The following is a 22,539-nucleotide window of genomic DNA, read 5'->3' on the forward strand; positions in this document are numbered from 1 at the left end:
CACAAGGAGCGCTATTAGTCAAGATGACGTTTGGGCACCACGTGCCATATTAATTCCCTGCTGGTACATGGTGTCAGTCATGTACACTGCAGTCGAAAATCACAGTTCCTCCCGCTATGCAGCACAGCTTATGCTGATGGGATTGGAGCACTGATCATCATGGCTGTCACAGAAAAGGGCACTTTGGTTTTCCTGCAGTTTCTTCTAGTTTAGAAATTCTTTTTTTTAAAAGTGTATTTGTCTGGAGACCAGTAAAACAAACAAGAAAAACAAGCAAGAGACCTTCTTTTATAACTTCCCATTGTCTTAAATGGAATTTGTCACGGTACTCCTCTGCTAACAGTACTTGGGATTTCACACTCTAAAACCTTAATTAAGTTTGAAAACATTGGGACTTCACCCTGTCAGAGCTGACTTTACCCTGTGTCATATTGCAGGATGCACCACTCACCACTGTCACCATAGGTACAGAAAACAAAAAACACTGCTTAGCTGGAGTGACAAATACAAGCAACAGGAGGAGAGAGAAAGACCATTTCTTTTTTTAATCCTCACTCGAGGACATTTTTCCATTTTTTGTTCAGATAGAGTGGGAAGGAGAGAGAGGAAAAGAGAAACATCAACGTGAAAGAGACACATCAAGTGGCTGCCTCCCGCACGACCCAACTAGGGCCAGGGACAAACTGTAACCGAGGGACGTGCCCTTAGCAGGAACCGAACCTGGGTCTCTCTGGACTGCAGGCCGATGCTCTAAACGCTAAGCCAAACCAGCCAGGGCAAGACCATTTTTCTTTTTCTTTTTTTATCCTCACCTGAGGACATTTTTGCACTTATCTTCAGACAGAGCGGGAGGGAGAGGGGGAGGAAGACAGAGAGAGAAACATCGACGTGAGAGAGACACACTGAGTGGCTGCCACCCATACGACACCTACCGGAGCCAGAGAAAAACTGCAACTGAGGTACGTGCCCTTAGTGGAAACCGAACCCAGGACTCTCTGGTCCGCAGGCCAACGCTCTAACAGCTGAGCCAAACCAGCCAGGGCAAGACCATTTTTCAAATACAAATTGCCCCAAACCTACAGGGAGCTAAGATCTTTCACCCAGCACACCCATACATACAAGAGGAGAAGGGGAAACCTTGCACTGTGGGACCCCTCACACCTAGAGTTAAAAGACCCGTCAGAATACCCAGTTCCATCCTGGCTCAGAAGAGATGAATGTGATGCCCGCAACCATTCTAGGAGTCTTCACCCTTCACACCGAGTCAACACAATGGACCTAAAAGCTTGCTTTCCAGGATGTATCTTATGTTTAAACGTTTGTTTATGAGTAATACATTTATAAATGTATACCATCTACTATAATACAGGCCTAGGAAGACTCCATGCACAGCTCAATTAAGTCATTTTGGGTAAAATTTTGCCAAAAGCTCAACCTATTAGATCCATCAGTCACCAATAAGCCCACAAAAAAAAAAAAGAGATGGGGTCAAATGCAGATAAAGGCATAGCACAGATCAGGAATCAGGTGGCCTGGATTTAAAGCAAAATTGACTGCTTTCTACATGTATGACCTTGAGAAAGTTGTTTAACTACAGTAAACCCTGCTTAGCTGTAAGATGAGCTGACTGTATTACATAAACTCAAAAGCCAGCTCCAGAAATTCTAACTCCATGACAGGTGGGAACAGGTAAGAAAGTAACATAGTCACTATCACTATAACTGTAGATCACTTCCAAAACAACCCGTACCTTGAACCACAAAAGAAATACAATAAACGATATGTTTCTGAAGGCAGCTGACATATTTTATGTATAAAATAACCAAAGCCCACAAGAACAAGAATGAAAATCAGAACCAAATATGCAAAGAACAAATTCTCATAGCAATGCCAGTTTCATCTTTCCATAAAGGAGAAGCATATTGTCTTCTGTTTTCTAAATATCCATCTTATACTGGAAGGAGTAAGTTTCTACATTTAAAAAAAGGAAGGAGGAAGCACAAAGCAAGGAATTTCAGAAGTATTGATATAAAGTATCTATTTAAAATTTTTCGTGTTTGTCAACAATTTTTTAAAAGCATCAATCAGAAGCTATCTAGATATAAATGCTAATTAAGTCTTTACTTCAGGAACATCTTACAATGTCTATCTTCTAACGGGGAAAAAAGAATTGTAAACTGGCACGACAGTGTTACTAGGGTGACTTCAAACTTGACTGAAGGAAAAAATAACTCACATGCGGTCACCTCTTATCACAGAGCTCCTGGTGCCGCCATTTCCCTTCCTCCTCACTGCCATCTTAGTGCCACCGCAGAAGCATTCCAGCAGGCCGGCGGACGTGCTTATCTACATTATGACACCCACTGCCAGAGCATTCAAACATTTGACATGAATACATTTTTTTTTTTTGTAGCAAAAATAACCAGCCCCCGACTCTTTACCTCCAGTCAGACTAAAATTTCATGAGAAAACTGAAGAGATTTCAGAATGAAGAGATTTGAGAATCCCCTACAAGTATCAGAAAGGAGAGTCTCTTCCCAGTAGCCCAACTTGAGTAGACCATGGTGGAGGCAAAGAAAATGAGAAGCAACTGGGCCTCTGCTGTCTCCCCTGAGTACCTACTACACAGTTTACACAAAGCCAGAGAAAGAAAATCAGACCAGAATCTTCAACCCAGTTTCAGTGTAAACATTTCAAAGGAAGGCTGACATATTTCATGTCATCCAACCAAACATTTTGTGCACACAAAGCTGCAAGTAAAATGGAGTTCTAATTTGCTGCCCTAACACTCTTTTATTTCCAAGTACAAGCCTTATAAAACTGAAGGGAAAAGACTCCCTTTGCATTCTATGTACCTATATACCATATATCTAAGCAATTAATATATTAAATGTTCTTCTCGGGATTAAAAATATTATACAGAGATCTAGATTTTTATATGCTGCAAACATAAATAAGATTTCTGTAAGCTTTATGGAATCTTTTTGGATTCTAAACAGGAAACTATTTCAATGAAAAGACTGATGTGAAAATCCTCCTCTCCTCTAATTTCAAAAATATCTATTAATTAAAAACCAACGCTCAGTGAATTGGATGGCCAACAGCTAGTACATCCAGACCTGGAAGAAGGGCTGGCTTTATAAATTTGATACCAAGTTAAAAAGGATTTCCCAGCACCCAGTTCTGTGAAGAATCATCTCCTGGAACGGCTACTAAAGCATTTTGAGCAAATTCTTCATGGTACAGTTTACTGTAAAATGCACTTACTATAAATTCTTCAGGGTTAAGTGCCTTTAAAAAGATAAACACAAATCAAAGTTAAAATCCACTTGTTTCCTCTAAGTAACAGCATAAAGGAACAAAGGAATTAGCTCAGTCAAATCCAATTCATTTTAAGAATCAAGATTTCTAAGCTTACAATCACAAACAAGAGTTTTCCACAAGTAACTTTGAAGTCACAACTATTAATTAATCAGAAGGCACTAAAAATTATCCTCATTAATGAGTGAAAGAACCAATATATTGATCTTTTAGGGCAAAATCTTGTTTTGTTAAAACATTTTTTCTTATATATTTTAATCAGCTATTACAGATCATGAAAGTGCTTTCTAAAAAAAAAAAAAAACACCTAGAATCTGGCAATTTTCTTTAGAAATGGAAAATAAACTGATTGGAAAAGACAGTGAAAAGAAGACTCTTTCAAATATACCATATTTAGATTTATTTTTTCCTCTCAAGTGTCATTTTAATCTGACTAGTGATAAATTCATACCTCTCATTACCTTAAATTAAAAATGCAAAATTAATTAAAAGCATGTGTTAAAATCATTCACAAAACCTATAGTTCAAGTATATATATATATATATATATACACACACACACACACACACACACACACATACACATATATATAACACACTTGGTTTCTAACACATACATAAAAAATACATACCTAAGAACCTTTGTTACGCCTTTAACATTTGCAGCACTCATTTTAAAGTCTTTTTTGCCCATTCAACCAAAGACAAACCTCTCACCGCTATATGAGTATGAGAAATACTTACTGTAGACAAAAGGATTCCATTTTCTTTCTGGGAATGTTCTCCACCCTCCTAGAGAACTCTTGCATGCAGTGTGCAAATTCATTTCTGAGTTTTACAGTAACAAAGCTCTCATGCCTCAGAACCTAATATAAATGAAATGGCCTTGCAGCTGCCTTCAGAACCTAGCTCACCTCAGCAGTGATACAGCTAATTGTTAAAAATGGTGGCTGAGACAGTTTCCATACATTAAATTAAGGAGCTCTGATGAAGGCGCTGGCATCCACCCACTTCAGACAAAGGAAAATAATTTGCAACTGTACCAGGCACGGATAATTGAGTCATCTCCCATGCAGGGTCAGTGTTAGAGGTTTCCTCCATCTTTACAAAATGCAAACCACAGCTCATTGTCTCATCTCAGAAATCAATTCTTTGCAATGCTGCACTGGGTCAGAGTTTTAAAGGAATCCTTGTCTTGGGAAAATCCAGACCTCTAATGCCTAGACAAGTGAAATTCTCACAGTTCCTCTCACTTCCCTGAGCAGCCCTCCTCCATTTCCCACTTGACAGCTCCTCAAGTCTTCCTATTGTTAAGGGTACAAAAAGTCCCACACCTCTGAAGTGAGCTATATCTTTTAACTAGGTGAGCAATTTCCAAGTCCCCACTGAGGAAAAAGTCCAGACTCTACGGGTCTCCTGATACAAATGCATTCCTTGGGATAAAAAGCTATACAGCATTGTAAGCAGCATATACAACTAGTAAGCTGCTTTTTAATGCTGAATTAAAAGAATTGTTATAGGCAACATTTACAATTTTATTACCCTCCAGATAACACTTGCATGACTTAGAAGTTTTCATTTCACTTATACAAATCACATTTTCCACACCAAAAATTTAAAATACACTTAAAGGACTCCTAGCATACTCTTTTGAGGATGAATTTTAAAAAGAAAAGAAACTTTAAGAGTCCACGTCTTTGGTGTTACTATTTAGTTCTTTTTCATGTAAAGCCTTATGCGAAAGCATTTCCTGGGAGATAATTCCAGTTATCTCTAATAGTACTTTTTCCCTGTAACAAAATATAAATGACTGAATTATTTGGTAAGGTATGCTACATACACACATACACAAATAAAAACACACACACACACACAGTCATCTGATCTGGTTTTAGCAAAGAAAAATTCTACTTTAATATTTTACCTCAAATAAGAATTGCACTTCATATGCATCTTTTTAAAAGAATCCTAAAGAAAGTCCACACTACGTACTACTAAAAGAAGTCTGCAAAAATCCTAAAAAAAACATTTAAATCTTTAAGCAAATATCTCTCTGACCTACCCAACAGTTTTGTTTTGTATTTTAAGAAAAATATTAGAATGACAAGGCACAAATTTGAACAATTCTCAGGAGAATCAAGTACTTTTTCTATCAAACGAGTTAAATGCCTCTGAATTTGTCTCAACATTTTAAACAACCCAAGACCCCATCTGTAAGAGGTACTGCAACAACACACTGCCATTCTATTTACTAGCGGCATTTATCTTAATTTCTTTACAAAACACAGGCAAACACAGGCAAAGGCAATCCTACCTGCAGCTCTCAAATTTAGGTAGTTTCAGACCGGTGGATGCTGTTGGTCACTGCAGTTCTTCCATACCTTCCACATGGGATGAGCTCTGTTAGAACCAGTGCTCAAGTTTTTCCCACTCCAAACAGCCAGAAGTGGGGAGAAATGGGTAGGAAAAGAGGAGAGAGAGAGAGAGAGAGAAAAGAAAAAGGAAAAGAGAACACCCTGCAAATGTTGATATGACTGATGCACTAAAGAGTCCCAATTAGACAATGAAATTGCAGGGCCCCCTGAAAAAGGGTGCCTTGCAGCCCCCAGGGCACAGCATCACCATTCCTGCTGCACTACACAAATTCAGAGAAGTCAGCCATCAGTTTGAAGGCACAAACTGATGGGAGTAACAGTTTATAGGTTACAGAAGGGTATTTTATTGTTAACGGACTGTACCAAGTTAAGATTTAAGAGGGGGAGAGACAACATGTAGACAAGGAATGCTATGATACTTTTTTCCCTGACCCAAGCTACTGCAATTACTCTGATGTGAATTTTTGATGACTTCCGACATCTTGCATGGTTAGAAATCGCTTCAGCTGTCATGTTTGGTTAATGTGGAAAATGTATTTGCTGCATTGTGATGCAGTGCTGTAAGCAGACTGTAACTCCAGTTGTGAAGCTGGTCCCTTAACTGAGCAGCAAGAATTTGCACATGCCATGATGCTAAAATAAATGGTAGTTAAAAGATTTTACACAGCAGCAAATAGATTCTGCCATTTTTAGCCTACAGAATGTGTAGCTCCAACACACACAAGCATCTCAGATGACTGTGCCCTCGTCAATTGCACCATCCTTCACACAGAACAGTAAATTCACCATCTTAAATGTTTAGCTTCTCAGTAGTTAAAAGATTGTGATACAGTTAAAATAACTATTCAGATTAATTACAGCTTTGAACAGAACCAAGGTTATTTGCATCTCAGGAATATACAGCCAATGAAACTGTCAGTGACACAGGAAAATGCAGACCTTTTATTAACATATGCTCAGCTCAACTGTCACTTCTTTGTACAATGTTTAGAGGAAAAATATATTATGTGTAAGTAGTGAATACTCCCATTATACCATAATGGTTTTTAAAAGTATTCCTCAGAAAGGTTTTTCTCTCCATGTTTTAATGTACAACCTGAAAATTAAAGACTACATTAAAATACAAACATGTGTTTTTCATTGTCGCTAAAAGAATTCAGTGCAGCAAATAACTATGTAATTACAGGGAAGCTTGTGAAGAAGCAAAGACGAAACCACACTAAGAAACAGACACCATATGACTCAAGTCAAGCCAGGCAGGTAGTGGACTGTCATTATGGGGCAGACTGCAAAAGAAAAATCAAGAGAAAGACTTTTTCATCTTTAAAAACAAAATCCACAAACCCTGTAATTGCAATCTGATGGTTGCAAAACCAACACCTACACATGATGTTTGCCAATTTCATAAAATATTTTATACAAATATTAACTTGGCTACTTAGCTTCTAGAATTTGGCTACTTACGGTTCTTATTCATGTACAATCATAGATTTGGTATTTAAAGCAGAACCAAGCTACAGATTTCATTGCTTTAAAAGAAAAAGCTATTAACCTTTATATCTTATAACAGAACTTTTGCCAATTAAGTGCAGAGAGTTGAGATGTTTCAGACTTTTGTTTTATAAAAAAAAAAAAAAAAAAAAGAGAGAGAAAGAGAAAACTGTATGAAAGAAAATGAACATAGGAACACATTGGTGTCTGAAAGTAACAATGAAAGAATTTATGTTACTAACATAAAAATCAGCTCATGATTTCTTTTGTTTTATTCATTGCAATAGCACCAAACGCATAATTTGGAGGAGCATGTGTTAACAAGCGCTTTGAGCTCAAGAGCTTTCTACTTTGGTTTGTTCCCCTAACTTAAAATTAACAGCACCAACAGTGCTATTCGATGTCACAGTAGTTGAACCAAACAGTCAACAATTCAAGCTTTTTTTTTTGTTCCAGACCCAATACGAGGTACCACTAGCAGCTCAGAAACTGCACAAAGAGGGAAAAACTGTGTTTTGGGGGTAGCTTTGAAATTAACCAGGCTTGGTTTATGCTCCAATAAAAGACAATTCTGAGGGACCTGTCTCTGAACCAGTCCAAGAAGCAAACTCTTGTTTGGGATCAAATAAATACTGCATTGGAGCATAGTGGATATGCAGCAATAAGAGTCTCTGCCTGGAAGGAGCAAGAAGAAAAAAGAACCCACAGACCCCAGTGCGGTTACAATCAAACCATTTCACCAATGGTTAAAACCTATTCTCTGAGGGAGCCTTGTGAAGTTCATTATAGGTGAATGAGAAACCCCCTTTAGTTACTAAGAAACAAAACAAAAAATAGCTCGTTGAATCACTCACTATTAAGACATTTTTCTTCATCATATGGCCGACAAATAAATTAAAATGATATTTATGCTAGAATAAATTGTATACCAGCTCAGACTCCATCTTCCCCCAATCTATGAGTAAGGAAACCAGATTCTCGCTGAAAGGACCTCGGAATAGAGGGTACTAATAAGTGTTAACCTGCCTCAGACCCAGATACCTAAATATGTATGTGAAGGTCATAAATACGCTGAAAAGCAGCCACCTTACAAAGGAGGTACCCCTCCACTTTTTTTTTTAGTGTTTTTAGAGACACATCGATTAGATGCCTCCAGCGCTCCAACCAGGGATGGGATTGAATGTGCAACCCAAGTACATGCCCTTGACTGGTAATCCAACCCCCAACCCTTTTGTGTGCAGTGGCCTGAAGCTCAACCACTGAGCCATACCGGCCAGGGCCTCTCCACTTGTTTTATCCCCAGCTGAACACAAAGTGGTCCATTCCTAAATGTCTATTTGGTAGGCCCTTGTTGAGTTTTGTGTTATACAGCCCTAAGCACCAAAAACTAAAAGAGAAAAGGGAGAGAACTAGTGGAGACAGCATTTATTAATATAAAGAATAAAAATGGGCTTGCAGAGATGACGTCTAATCCTTTCTACCCAAGGGGATCGATACCAGCTTTTTTAAATCCTCCGTGTGCTACACCATTCTGAACTATAACAGCAGTTAACTTGTACAACACAACAAGAATGAGAAGACATTTTTGAAGGTGTGGCATTAATATCCCCCCTTTTTTACCTGTTACCATGAATACACAAGAATACAGAATAGAAAAAGAAAGCCACTGAAATTCTGTGGTTCAAGTAGAATTATAATAATCACCAGTGAAATTATGTTCAAGTGAACAACTGTAAAGCTATAAAGTGCACTGACAATATGCAAGGCTTTACCCAGAAACCAAACTTTTACAGATCCCTGGTGAGCTCTGTTCTGCCTTCTGCCAGGTTTGCTGAGCTGCTGGGAAGATCAAGTAATATCACTGGTGGGAAAGTGCTTTTAAGAGGTAAGAATGAGAGGCCATGTGAGGTTGGGCAATTACCGTCCCCTAGTCTCTAGCCTTCAGAGGCATAGCTGGATTCTGGCTACCTTCCCAGCCCACCATCCTCCTCCTCCTCCTGGCTCCTCTCTCCTTGCTGAGACCTGGCTCCCTTGCCCCATGCTATAGACTTCACCCATATATTAATTTTTACTGCCACAACTCTTACCTTTAGACCAGTGGCTCTGAAAAATTCTGGAGCTACTCTCTGAACAGTGTTTCTTAGCTCATCTCTCAAACTGATATGAACTCTCAACCCTCAATCTAGTTAATCTTCGTAATTTCTCAGCCTTGACCAGTAACACCAACCCTCCTCTTTGAGTTGTTTCTGAACATCCTTCTTAAGCCCACCAAGGGTGACAGATATTTTATTCCAAACATCCCTCATACCACTGTTGCTTTCTCAGTTTCCTCGGCCATTAACCTGGTCCTGGCCATCATCATTGTACTTGGATTACTACAATGCCTCTGAACGACACCTCAGTGGGTATCTTTCCACTGACCAAGCCACTTCCATAAGTGTTTCTACACCCGCCCTCCTTCCTTTTGACATTTATCTGCTCCAAAATTTTTAAGAGTAAGTACTGCCTACACTCCACTGCTTGGCAGTCACTCCTTCCACATATGATGCCCCCTCCCTGATAGATTTTATTTCTTAGTATACAACCTGCCTTTGGTCAGGTTATTACTCTCATATCCTCGTTCACTTCCTACAGGCTAAACCCATTTAATCTTTTAAGGCCTATTCAGATCCTGTCTACTCCAGGGGGTCTTCCTCAACTACCCCAAAATTCACTTATCATCACTCTCTCCCTCTTCCCTGAACTCCCATAGTATTTAAAGTCTCATGTCATCCCCATTCAATTCTGCCTGTCACTTTACATGGTCTTGGGCAGTTTAAGCCAGTTATAGGAATGTTAGCCTTGGCTCTCCGGGTAGAAGACAATGAGCTTTCAGAAGGTAGTATCCAAAATGTATGTTTATTCTAATCATCATCAGTGCCTACCACAGTGCTGTCCTTATGGGCACTCAACAAAACCACTTCATTGATTTTTATTAGTGTTCATCAGGCCCCACCCAAGGCAGATGCAGGCAATTACTTAAAGGGGAGCTAAATATAAAGATTACTTTTGCTTGTTGTTTGTTCTTCCAAATCTCTTCAACTCCCTGAGATAAGTGCAGCCTTAGGTAGTAAGACAAATGCTGATGTGGTCCTTGGCCAATGTGCAGAGAGACCAAACTCTTCTTTGTGACTAAGCATCATTACCAATAGTATTAAATTCTCAAAGTCGGCTTCCTTCTCAGTTGCATCTAGAGCCAAGGAGTTTCAGGGAAAACGAAATGGTCCTGGCTCAAAGTCAATAATGTGTTTGTCATAGCTGATATGTCCTGAAAAATCAGCTGAGAATGAAAAAGCAATCTGCTAATTTTATCAGTGACATTTCACCTTGAGTGCTGTTTTAAGTGAGGACCACTAGACTTAGGCAAGCAGTAAAAATCAAGCGATTTCTGCATGCCTTTATTTGGCAGAAAAGCAAATTATGGTCATTCTTTGTTGCTCATATGCAAACTTCTCTATCCAGGGGTCAAGAAACAACAGGAAAGGAAAGCTCTCTCTGCACAGAGAAGCTGAGAAGTTTCTGCTGTCCCAGAGCAGGGTTCTGCTCCAGGTACGCCCACAAACCAAAAAGGGTGGGAGCAGGGTTTAGAGGTGGGCCAGAAGCTTAACATACGTGGATAAAAGTCATTTCAGAAGTAAAGTTTCCACTTTGAACATGTTTTCAAAAAGTAGTTCCCCAGGAAATGCAGTTACTAATGGGAACAGACTAAAGGAGGAGGAGGATCCTCAAATATTCCTCCAGGGTAATTCATACTGCAGTCCCAGGTTTCAGAAACTCAGAATGAGGAGAGAGTGCTAGAGCACACACTCTCTCTCACACACACAATCTATCAAGCCTTAATATTTAGATAGAGGAAACAAATAATTTTGGCAAAAACTTGTAGACTATATAAAGTTCTACTTTAATAAATATAAATAAAATAATAAAGTATATGAAGACTTATCAGAGAGCCATAAATTTTCAGGAGCAATTCATTTCCCTTGTGGCATAGATTAAGAAAATAAGGCACAGAGAAACTCAGATTCTGGTCAAGGTCATGAGGGATCTGGGTTTTCTGCTTACAGGGTTCTTGGCATAGCACGACAGGACACTGTACCAAGAAAAGCCGCTTCGGTGGACGCCTGAGCCCAAATTTCATGGAATCTTAAGTTATTACATGAAGAAAGGGATGTGGACACAATACAACAGCTTCTAGCTTGCTAATTCTTGTTACCAATGTACTTTACACAACAGATGTATTTATTACCAGGTTGATTGTAAATAGAATTCTTTTAAACAAATTCTATTTTAAACTGAGCAGGGAGCTGTTACTTGAAGGAGTACAAAAGCTCAATATGGCCTTAAGATTTCTTTTATAAATGCAGATATTGAGAGTTTGGATTTGCTTATTAAAGCAGGCTCCATTGTATTATTTTTATTACCATTATTTTAGATTAAAAACTTTAAAACCTTACTTTTCATGTAATTTTTTTGCTGCACATATTTACTATTTCTGCTACTGGCTAGAAAACACTGATGTGGCAAAAAATTGATTTAAAAAAAGGACTCCTCAATAGAAAGAAAAAAATGCTAAAATCATCTAACCCTCAATGATTTAAACAAGGGGAAAACTGGAAGACGGCGGTGTAGGTAAACACGGTACTCATCTCCTCCCACAACTACATCAAAATTACAACTAAACTACCGAACAACCATCATTCAGAACCACCTGGAAATCGAGCTGAATGGAAGTCCTACAACTACGACATTAAAGAAGTAGCCACATCAAGACTGATAGGAGGGGCAGAGGAACAGACAGGCTGGTTCCACACCCACGAGTGGCAGATAAAAATCAGCTGTGAAGGTCCTCCCTGAGAAGTGAGGGGTCTCTGTCCCACACCAACCTCCCAGCTCAGGGTTCCAGTGCCAGGAAGAGAATCCCCATCATTTCTAGCTGTAAAAACCAGTGGGAACTGAGGCTAAGGGAGGCTGCGGCTGCTGGAGCCCCAGGCAGCTCCTCTTAAAGGGCCCACACCAGGACTTACTTGAACTTGCTGCTCCCTCTAAGCTCGGAGGGGAGGCAGCTTGAAAGGCACCAAAGACATACAGGGAAGGACTGAGCTGTTTGGCCTTGGGACCAGAGCTGGAGAGGCAGCTTTCTCTTAGACAGACATGCTGGTGGAGGCCTTCGATCCTTTGGTGAGCCCTTCCCTGGGCAGCAGACGGGCGCCATATCTGGGATTCCAGCCACCTGGCTCACACTGTTTGCCCTGCTCTGGTGATTCCCTGAGGCACCGCCCCACCCAACTTTTAGGCCTACCCCAGCTGTTCCCAAAGGCTTTACTATAGGATTGGCCTGTTTTGGATCCTGCTTCAGAGTTTCCTAAAATCTTTCAAACAAGCAGCATCTGGTCTCAGCAAGCCCCAAACCTCTCGTTAAGTGGCCCCAGGCCTGGCACTAGAAGTAGACAGCCTTGATTCAAAACTTGGCTTTTCCTGGGCACCTCCAAACCCAGCACAAGAGACAACCATCAGCATAGCACTTTGTAGTTTATGCCGGGTGGCCCGGAAGAGAACACAAGCAGTGGCTGACCTTGCCCCAGAGCCAGCACACCTAGTGGACAGTTTCAGACCACATCAAAACACCACCACCCAACCACCTCCATAAGTGACACACTCAATGAGTGGACTCAGTGGGTACCAAAGCCCTGATGAAGTAAGTCTTGCTCTGTGTGGTGGCCCCTACACCACTGATCCTCCAAGGGAGTCAGAGGCCAGTGGTGAGTGGGCACAGCCCTTCCCTGCAGTTGATCAGCCTGAGTAAATCCCTCCCACTGACGTGCCAAAAGCAATCAAGACTCAATTACAACAGAAGGGTATACAGTCCACACTAGGGATGCACCTCGAGGGCCCAGCTGGGTTGATCAGGGAGGCAGTGCCACTGGACCCTACAGGACACCTACAACAACAGGCCACCCTACGAAGCCTAGGAGACATAGCAACACCTAATACACAGAAACAATCAGAGGGAAGCAGCCAAAATGAGGAGACAAAGAAACACGTCCCAAATGAAAGAAAAGAACAAAACTTCAGGAAAAGAACTAAACAAAATGGAGATAAGCAATCAATCAGATGCAGAGTTCAAAACACTGGTTATAAGGATGCTCAAGGAACTTAAAGAGACATTCAAAGAACTTAGTGAGACCTTCAAGGAACTTAAGGAGACCTCTAAGGTACTTAGAATATCAACAACATAAAAAAGGACCAGTTAGAAATGAAGGATACACTAACTGAAATAAAGAATAATTTACAGGAATTCAATAGTAGAGTAGGTAAAGCCAAGAAGCAAGTCATCATTTTGGAATATAAGGAAGCAAAAAATTTCCAATCAGAACAACAAAAAGTAAAAAGAATCCAAAAAAATGAGGATGGTGTAAGGAGCCTCTGGGACAACTTCAAGCATGCCAACATTTGCATCATAGGAGTGCCAGAAGGAGAAGAGAAGCGTGCAAGAACTTGAAGACCTATTTGAAAAAAATAATATCAGAAAACTTCCCTAAGTTGGTGAAGGAAACTGACATACAAGTCCAGGAAGCACAAAGAGTCCCAAACAACATGAACCCAAAGAGGTCCACACCAAGACACATCATCATCAAAATGCCAAAGGTTAAATACAAAGAGAGAATCTTAAAAGCAGCAAGAGAAAAGCAGTTCGTTACCTACAAAGGAGCTCCCATAAGACAGTCAGCTGATTTCTCAAAAGAAACTTTGCAGGCCAGAAAGGAGTGGTAAGAGATATTCAAGGTATTGAAAAGCCAACGACCTACAACCAAGATTACTCTATCCTGCAAAGCTATTATTTAGAATTGATGGCCACATTAAGAGTTTCCCAGACAAGAAAAAGCTAAAGGAGTTCATCGCCACCAAACCAGTATTATATGAAATGTTGAAGGGTCTTTGGCAATTAATACATATCTATCAACAAATGAATCCATAAACAAAATGAGCAAGCAGAATAGAAACAGACTCATAGATACAGAGAACTTTTTGTTGCTTGCCAGATGGGCGGGGGCGGGAGGGATAGGTGAAAAAGATGAAGAAATTAAGAAGTACAAATTGGTTGTTAGACTGATGAACCTCAAAGGGAAGGGGGGAGGGAGGGAAGGTGGGATGAGATAAACTAAAGAACTACGCATATATGCATAACCAGTAGTACACTGACAGTAGTGTGGGGAAAGCAGGAGGGGGGCAGGATTGGGGCGGAGGTGGTCAATGGTGGAAAAAAGGGGGACATCTGTGATACATTCAACAATAAAGATGAATTAAAAAAAGAAGGGGGATCTGTGTCCGGTTATCTGGTCAGAATTTCGGATTCACTGACATACAAAACATGGGTACCTGAAAATTTTCTATGAAGAAAAATTGTAGGCAGGGTTCTATTTTCTCAATAATCTCTATTATAAAGTTGAATATGGCATTACTCAAAGCAATAAATAAAATTTGAAATCAAAATATAATAAAATTATATTCAAGGATGCAGCCTTAAAAAAAGAACAAAAGTAAAAATTATATGAGAAATAAAAACAAAGTGAATTTGAAACAGAAAACATGGCAGTGCCCAAAGGATGCTGCTCCTACTGAAGTGGGGAGAGAGGAGAGAGGAGGCAGAGCCTTGCATCAGCCACCACTCAGGTCAGGCCTCACAGCCAAGGCAAGTGAGGTGGGGGGCCTTGTCTAAACCCAGGAGCTTATGCTGCCTTATAATAAAACACCAGGTCAGGCCTTCATCTCTGTACTGCACCCTTCTCATCTTTAGAATTGGAACACAAGGATCTGCGATTCTACAACAGTTTTTTGAAAATTAGGCTGATTTTTAAATCTGCTTCTCCCACATCATTCTTCTTTCTGCCAGTCTTCCAGCCGTGACTTGGGCAGAAATCTTTTTTTTTTTTTTGTTAATCCTCACCTGAGGATATTTTTCCCACTGAGCCAAATCAGCCAGGGCTCCGCTGATTTTTAGATAGAGTGGAGAGGAGGGAAGAAGAGAGAGAGACACATTGGTTGGTTGCTTCCCCCACAGCCCTAACCTGGGCCAGGGATCAAACCTACAACCCAGGTACGTGCCCTTGACCCGGAATTGAACCCGAGACTCTTCAGTTCATGGGCTGATGCTCTAACCTCTGAGCCAAACAGGCCAGGGCTAAACCAGTGGTTCAGTCTGATTAACATGCTTCTTACCGCCCTGGCTGGTTTGGCTCAGCGGTTAGAGCATCCACCTGCGGTCCGGAGAGACCCGGGTTCGGTTCCCGCTAAGGGCATGTACCTTGGTTGCAGTTTGTCCCCGGCCCTGGTTGGTCGTGCGGGTGGCAGCCACTCAATGTGTCCCTTTCACATCGATGTTTCCCTCTCTCTCTTTTCCTCTCTCTCCCTCCCACTCTGTACAAAAAATGGAAAAATGTCCTCAGGTGAGGATAAAAAATAAAAAAAAATAAAAAATAACATGCTTCTTACCACTACATCCCCCAGCAAACTACTGAGGTGACTAAAACAAACATTCTACTACTTTGCCATCTCAGATCCTGGGCATGTCAAATAGCTGAATCCCCTCAGATAAACCTAAAACACTGAAAAATCTAATGAAGGTAGGACTATATTATACCCACTTAGGGTGCCTAACCAAGCATCATGCCTAGGATTAAGTGTCAACATATATTTATTGATTAACCTATAAATTATTGAAGGTTTTTATTCAGAAGCTGTAGAAATGTCTACACAATTAGATTGTTATCAGCCTTCTCTGACTCTGGTGCTTCTTGGCAAATTTACATTTAATCTGCGTGTTCCTGTGTAGCTACCTACATATTATTTGAGTCTAATCTAAGTAAATTCTATTATGCCTCATAAGGCTACCTATATATGATTTCTAAAAGCAAGAGGTAATCGAGTCTAGTGGAAAGTACACTGAAGCTGGAGTCAAAAGAACTCAGTTCTAGGTAACCCTACACAAAGCAGGCACCTCATGCCTCAGTTTTCTCATCTGTAAAATGTAAAAATGTCATCACACATATATGAAGACTGTATCTACAACAGGACTACTCTTCAAAGCAAAGAGAAGTCATTTCAAATGATTTATAAAACATAGACTGCACATTTTAATACATTTTCCAAATATGCAAGCTGATTTAGACATTTCCAAGGAGATACTTAGATTCTGCCTTTCTGCTTTCTCTCATGGCATCTGCTGTTACTAGCAGCTAAGGAAAAGTAAAATCTAATGTCATTAACAATAGACCCCAGATTCTCAGCACTCACTTAATAGGGGTGGGAGTCGGGGGACTATAGAGAGAAGTAATGAAAAGGGAATCAAAATGAGGATGAGTGGAGCTCACTTTGGAATCAAGGAGAAAGGCCAAGAAAATCGGGTTAGTGAAGAAAAACAAGTCCATCTTTCATCTCTCCTGGCTCCTACTGATGGCAGACGATATATTTAATCTGCTGAGAGACCAGATTTAAGGCCTCCTTTTGGCATAGTCCATCCATGAATTATTAATGTTTGCAGAAGCAACAGCACATCCGCTCACAGTTATCAGAGAGGATAATGACGATGAGATTATTAATCCCTCTACTTCCCTTTCCTCTGTCTCCCTCTCTTCATTCCCCTCTGGGCTCTGACTGCTTTTTAGGCAGTGTATTTTGAGCTACAGTCTCAGTACCAGAGTCAATACCTCCATAGTGAAAAATAATCAATGACCAATTATAAGTCATAAGTTTTTAATATATATACATATATATATATATATATATATATATATATGTTTTAAACATGTATTTTATTGTCCACTGTGTCCTTGATGAAGCAAAGATAAAAACAAGGATGGTAACAAATTCTTTATGGACTCAAACAAACAATAAATACACTGTTTTGCAGACTGAAAGTTCAGTGTAGACACACGGGTGGAGTAAGTTTAAAAGTGGGCAGACAGCTAGAAAAGTAGAGTTTATCTACACGAGACTTCTATAAGCACTTAATCTAGTGGATCTCATACTGCAGGGCTTGTTAAAACACAGATTCTGGGACCCCACCCTCCAGAGATTTAGATCCAGTAGGTCTGGTGTGAAGCCTGAGAATCTGCATTTCTAACAAGTTCCCCAGTGATGCTGAAGCTGGTCTGGACACCACACTTTGGAATCACTGAGAAAGAACCTCTTTCCAGTAGCCAAAGGTATTGAGGGCACGAGGAGAATGGAGAAGGAAATTAAAACCAACCAGAAGTAGAAAGCTAATACAAAGACAGATGAGATTTGCAGCTCCTTTCCCTTCTGAACTCCCAAAGAACAACTGAGATGCCTGAAGGGCTCTGCAATATGTCTGCTGCTCCAAAATAAACCCCAGTCCATCACACACCCCCTCGTCCCCTAAATGAGCTAGTAGGATGAATAGTTAACAAATGGTAAAGAACAAATATAAAGCTGGAAGCTAGATTAATTTATAAATTCATTCCTAAAACATGAGAAACAAAATTAAATATCCCTTGGTCATTTTCTTCCCCATCATCCTCTCTACTTAGGATTTGTCTTTAATGTATAATCGATCTTTTTGCTATGTACTATAACAGAAAACTCTTGTACACCTTCAATATCAAGCTGAGTCAGGCACCAAAAACACAAAAGTAGAGTATAAGCAAAAGCTGTGGGCAAGGGCCAAAAACAAGGAAATGCAACTTCAGGGCAACCATTAAAAAGAGCCCAACTTGAGCAGGTTAGCTAGATGGAGAAACTAAATTCTACTTCTTTGGGATTCACAAATGCAAAAAACACAAATAATGAGGGCACATGAGGAAGAGGTCCACCTCTGGCAGCCAGCAAGGCCAGGCTCCCACAGAATCAGTACAACTTACATCTACACAGTGCTCACTCTACAAAGATAGCTTCAGTGGTACATGCTGCCAGGCTGCAGGAATCATCCCAACAGCTATGGTTTCACAGCTAACACCTGATCAGAAAAAAGGAGGTACACTCCCATTAGCAATGGCTGCTCTGGATGACAGTCAGTCTAAAAGGCTGGGAGAGAGAGGCAGAGAAAGAAAGATGCAGAAAACAAGAATAAAAGGAAGAAAGGAGAAATGACCAAAAAAATGGAAGAAGAGAGGATAGCCAGAGAAAGAAAAACAGGGAAGGTGAAATAGAAAGCAAAAAACTGGCAAAAACAAAACCAAATAAAAAATCTCCCTCCACAAATCTGCTCTAGACCATGACAGTGTAGTTCATCTAAAATTTCAAATATGACATTTGTTCTGGTTTGCCACTTTGCATTTGCTTGGCACCAATGACCTACTCAGACAACATAAACCAAGCTGAAAGGCTCTAGGGTGACAAATCTCGGGAAGCCCTGGGCCCCTTCACATAAAGAGCATCTGTAAACTATGTCAGCAGCAGCAACACACATCAGCACCACATATTGTTTCAAAGTGTATCTGAAATGGAAAAAATGAGGTCTGTCACTACTCAGTTTATAGTAATACTCTTCTAAGTAGAATTTTCATCCCTTCAATTGTTTTCATTAACCAACAAACCTTTCACGTGGAAAGGAATAAATGGAAATGTCAGTTGTAAGAAAACAGGTAAGAAAAGGTCCGAGAGAAAAGAAAAGGACCCAAACATTAAGAACCTTGACCAGTGGCCAAAAAACTACCTTTGCAAAAAAATAATAATGTGGCATTTACCCTACTAGTCCACCCCTTGATGTCTTCTGCAGCAAGGCATGATAATAAGGATATAGGGCAAGGTACTAGAACTATCTGGGTTCAATTTCCACCTTAGTTAGTAACTAATCTCTCTATCTTGGTCTCAACTTCTTCCCCTTCTAATAAAGATGATGACAACCCCTTCAACCCACCTCAGGCACTGCAGTGAGGAAGCAGATGGTGATGGACAAATGGAAGGATTATAATAGTGTGCCCCTCATTATTTCACATAAAATTCTTAGCTTGTTGCTTACTTCCCCCTAAATATTCCAAATTAGGACAAAATCACAGAACTTTCTCAATAACCATTCTTCCAAATGGTTTGAGGGGGATAGTGAAATAATGTAATGACTGCTCACAGAATCTGCATGTCTCAGATCCCTTTTCACATGTTAGGAAGCTTCTCCATTACAAAATAAAGGAAAAGGCAGTTTCATTTATAGGAATTGACCAATTCTGAACAATAACAGCCACTTTTATAGTCTATCTCTAACACATGCTTCTTGGACTAATTCCTTACCTCTCTTTTAAAATAAATCTCTCTGACTTCCGGTCAAGATGGTGTAGGTAAACGCAGTATCTCGTCCTCCCACAACCACATCAAAGTTACAACTAAACTACAGAACAACCATAATTCAAAACCGCCTGAAATCAAGCTGAATGGAAGTCCTACAACTATGAAATTAAAGCAGCAGCCACATCCAGACTGGTAGGAGGGGCGGATGGGCAGGTCCCACACCCAAGTGTGGCAGATAAAAATCAGGAGGACACCTCGGCTGGGAAGGTCCTCCCTGAGGACTGAGGGGTCCCCGTCCCACACCAGGTGCCCCACTCAGGGTTCCAGTGCCAGGAAGAGAAGTCCCCATAACTTCTGGCTGGAAAAACCAGCGGGAACTGAGGCTCAGAGAAGCTGACGCGGCTGGAGCCCCAGGCAGCTCCCTAAAGGGCCCGTGCACGGACTTATTGGACTCTCTCCCTCTAAGCTTCGAGGGGAGGCAGCTCAAGGGGCACCAGAGACACACAGGGAAGAACTGAGCTGTTTGGCACTGGAGCGAGGGCTGGAGAGGGGGCTTTCTCCAGGACAAATGTGCTGTCAGAGGCCTTTGCTCCTTTGGTGAGCCCTTCCCGGGGGCGGCAGACAGTCGCCATATCTGGGACTCCAGCAACCTGGCTCACACTGGTAGCCCCGCCCTGCTGACTCCCTGAGGCCCCGCCCCACCCCACCCAACTTTCAAGCCCACCCCAGCTGTTGCCACTTGCTTAACCATGGGATTGGCCTGTCTTGGATCCTGCTTCAGGTTTTTCCTAAATTCTTTCAAATGAGTAGCATATGGTCTCAGCGAGCCCCATACCTCTCATTAAGTAATACACTGAAACAAACACAAGGAGGCAGCCAAAATGAGAAGACAAAGAAACAGGTCCCAAATGAAAGAACAGAACAAAATCCGAATAAAAGAACTAACCGAAATGGAGATAAGCAACCTAACAGATACTGAGTTCAAAATACTGCTTATAAGGATGCTCAATGAACTTAGTGAGAACCTCAGGGAACTTAGGGAGGGCCTCAAGAGCATAAAAAAGGACCAGTCAGAAATCATGGATACACAGTTAGAATTGAAGGAGGCATTAACTGAAATAAAGAATAATTTACACAGCTTCAATAATAGAGTACGTAAATCCAAGGAGCAAACCATTTATTTGGAATATAAGGAAGCAAAAAATGCCCAATCAGAACAGCAAAAAGAAAAAAGAATCCAAAAGAATGAGGATAGTGTAAAAGGAGCCTCTGGGACAACTTCAAGCGTGCCAACATTCGCATCTTGGGGGTGCCAGAAGGAGAAGAGAGAGAACAAGAAATCAAAAACCTGTTTGAAACAATAATGGCAGAAAACTTTCCTAACTTGTTGAAGGAAACAGACATACAAGTCTAGGAAGCACAGAGAGTCCCAAACAAGATGAACCCCAAGAGGCCCACACCAAGACACATCATCATCAAAATGCAAAAGGTTCAAGACAAAGAGAGAACCTTAAAAGCAGCAAGAGAAAGGCAGCTAGTTACCTACAAGGGAGTTCCCATTAGGCTGTCAGCTGATTTCTCAAAAGAAACTTTGCAGGCCAGAAGGGAGTGGCAAGAAATATTCAGAGTGATGAAAAGCAAGAACCCACAACCAAGATTACTCTATCCTGCAAACATGTCATTTAGAATCGATGGACATATAAAGACTTTCCCAGACAAGAAAAAGTTAAAGGAGTTCATCACCACCAAACCGTTATTATATGAAATGATGAAGGGTCTTTTTGAAGAAAAAGATAAAATATATGAACAAACAAAATGGCAATGAATACATATCTATCGACAATGGAATCTACAAACAAAATGAACAGGCAGAACAGAAACATTCTCATAGATACAGAGAACATTTTGTTGGTTGCCAGTTGGGAGGGGGGTTGGGGGAATGGGTGAAAAAGGTGAAGGGATTAAGAAGTACAAATTCATAGCTAGACTGACAAAACTCAAAGGGAAAGGGGTTGGGGGGGTGGGAAGAAATAAACCAAAGAACTTATATGCATAACCAATGGACACAGACAATAGTGTGGGAAAAGGTGGGAGGGGGGCGGGAGTGGAGAGGAGGGGGTCAATGGGGGAAAAATGTGGAACATCTGTAATACATTTTACATCCAACAGTAAAGATTTAAAAAAAATAAATAAATAAAATAAAATTATGAAAAAAAATAAAAATAAAAAATAAATAAAAAATAAATCTCTCTTCCTTATCATATCAAACAGATGTTCTGTAGTCTCAAGTACCTAGTCCATACAATTTAACACTCCCAAAATGGTAGCTGTCCAGCAACTCCGATGGGCAATATAGCCATCAAGAAAGCACTACGGAGCCATTATCCAAGTTCTCTAACTTAAGCATGTCTTAGTTTTGTAATTAGGGAGAAAAATGAATTTTACTCCTAAAGCCATTCAGTCCTCATTCACACTCTCAAAATGCCAAATGTAATGTTTCCTTGCCATCTAACTCCCTCAGCCCTCACTCAAGAAGTGAGGTTCGCCTGGTGGTATGGCGCAGCTGACTGAGCACCATCCTGTGCACCAGGAGGTTACCAGTTCAATTCTCAGTCAAGGCACATGCCTGGGTTGCAGGATCAATCCCCAATAGGGGGCATGCAGGAGGCAGCAGATCAATATTTCTCTCTCATTGATGTTTTGCTCGCTCTCTCTCTCCCTCTCCCTTCCTCTCTCTGAAATCAATAAAAACATATCATTTTTAAATGTGAAAAAGAAAGAAGTGAAGCTCACCCTGTTCTGGACAAGAGGTATCCAGACTGTGAATAAAGAGGCTGAAAGTCTGTTATAGACAATGATTACTTCTCCTCCAACCACTCTGAGCCCAGCTCCCTCCGAAAGCAGCACACTGTACTGCCCCTCAACTAGATTCTATTGTCAATGTCATGCTAGGAGAGTGGCATCAGATACACGAGGGCCACTTATGCAGGAGTGCTTAACTGGGACCTAGTCCAGAACCACCATGACTTTTTGGTTCCCTGCTTGGTCTTCTCTTTGCAATTCTGTTATGCCT

General features: G+C 40.7%; 1 protein-coding gene across 2 annotated transcripts in view; it reads right to left on the bottom strand.

Annotated features, from left to right (window-relative positions):
- NUP93 (nucleoporin 93) overlaps positions 1 to 22,539 on the bottom strand; it is a 104,519-nt gene that overhangs the window by 51,303 nt on the left and 30,677 nt on the right. Inside the window, exon 1 of one of the 2 annotated variants that reach the window (XM_036275481.1) lies at positions 5,636 to 6,014. The exons of the other annotated variant lie outside the window; for it this stretch is intronic. The gene's annotated coding sequence lies outside the window, so the exon portion shown is untranslated. Of the gene's footprint in view, positions 1 to 5,635; positions 6,015 to 22,539 lie in introns of those variants that run through there. 2 annotated transcript variants of the gene reach the window in all.

Source organism: Molossus molossus, unplaced genomic scaffold (genome assembly GCF_014108415.1).
Source record: "Molossus molossus isolate mMolMol1 unplaced genomic scaffold, mMolMol1.p scaffold_m16_p_21, whole genome shotgun sequence".
Lineage (NCBI taxonomy): Eukaryota > Metazoa > Chordata > Mammalia > Chiroptera > Molossidae > Molossus > Molossus molossus.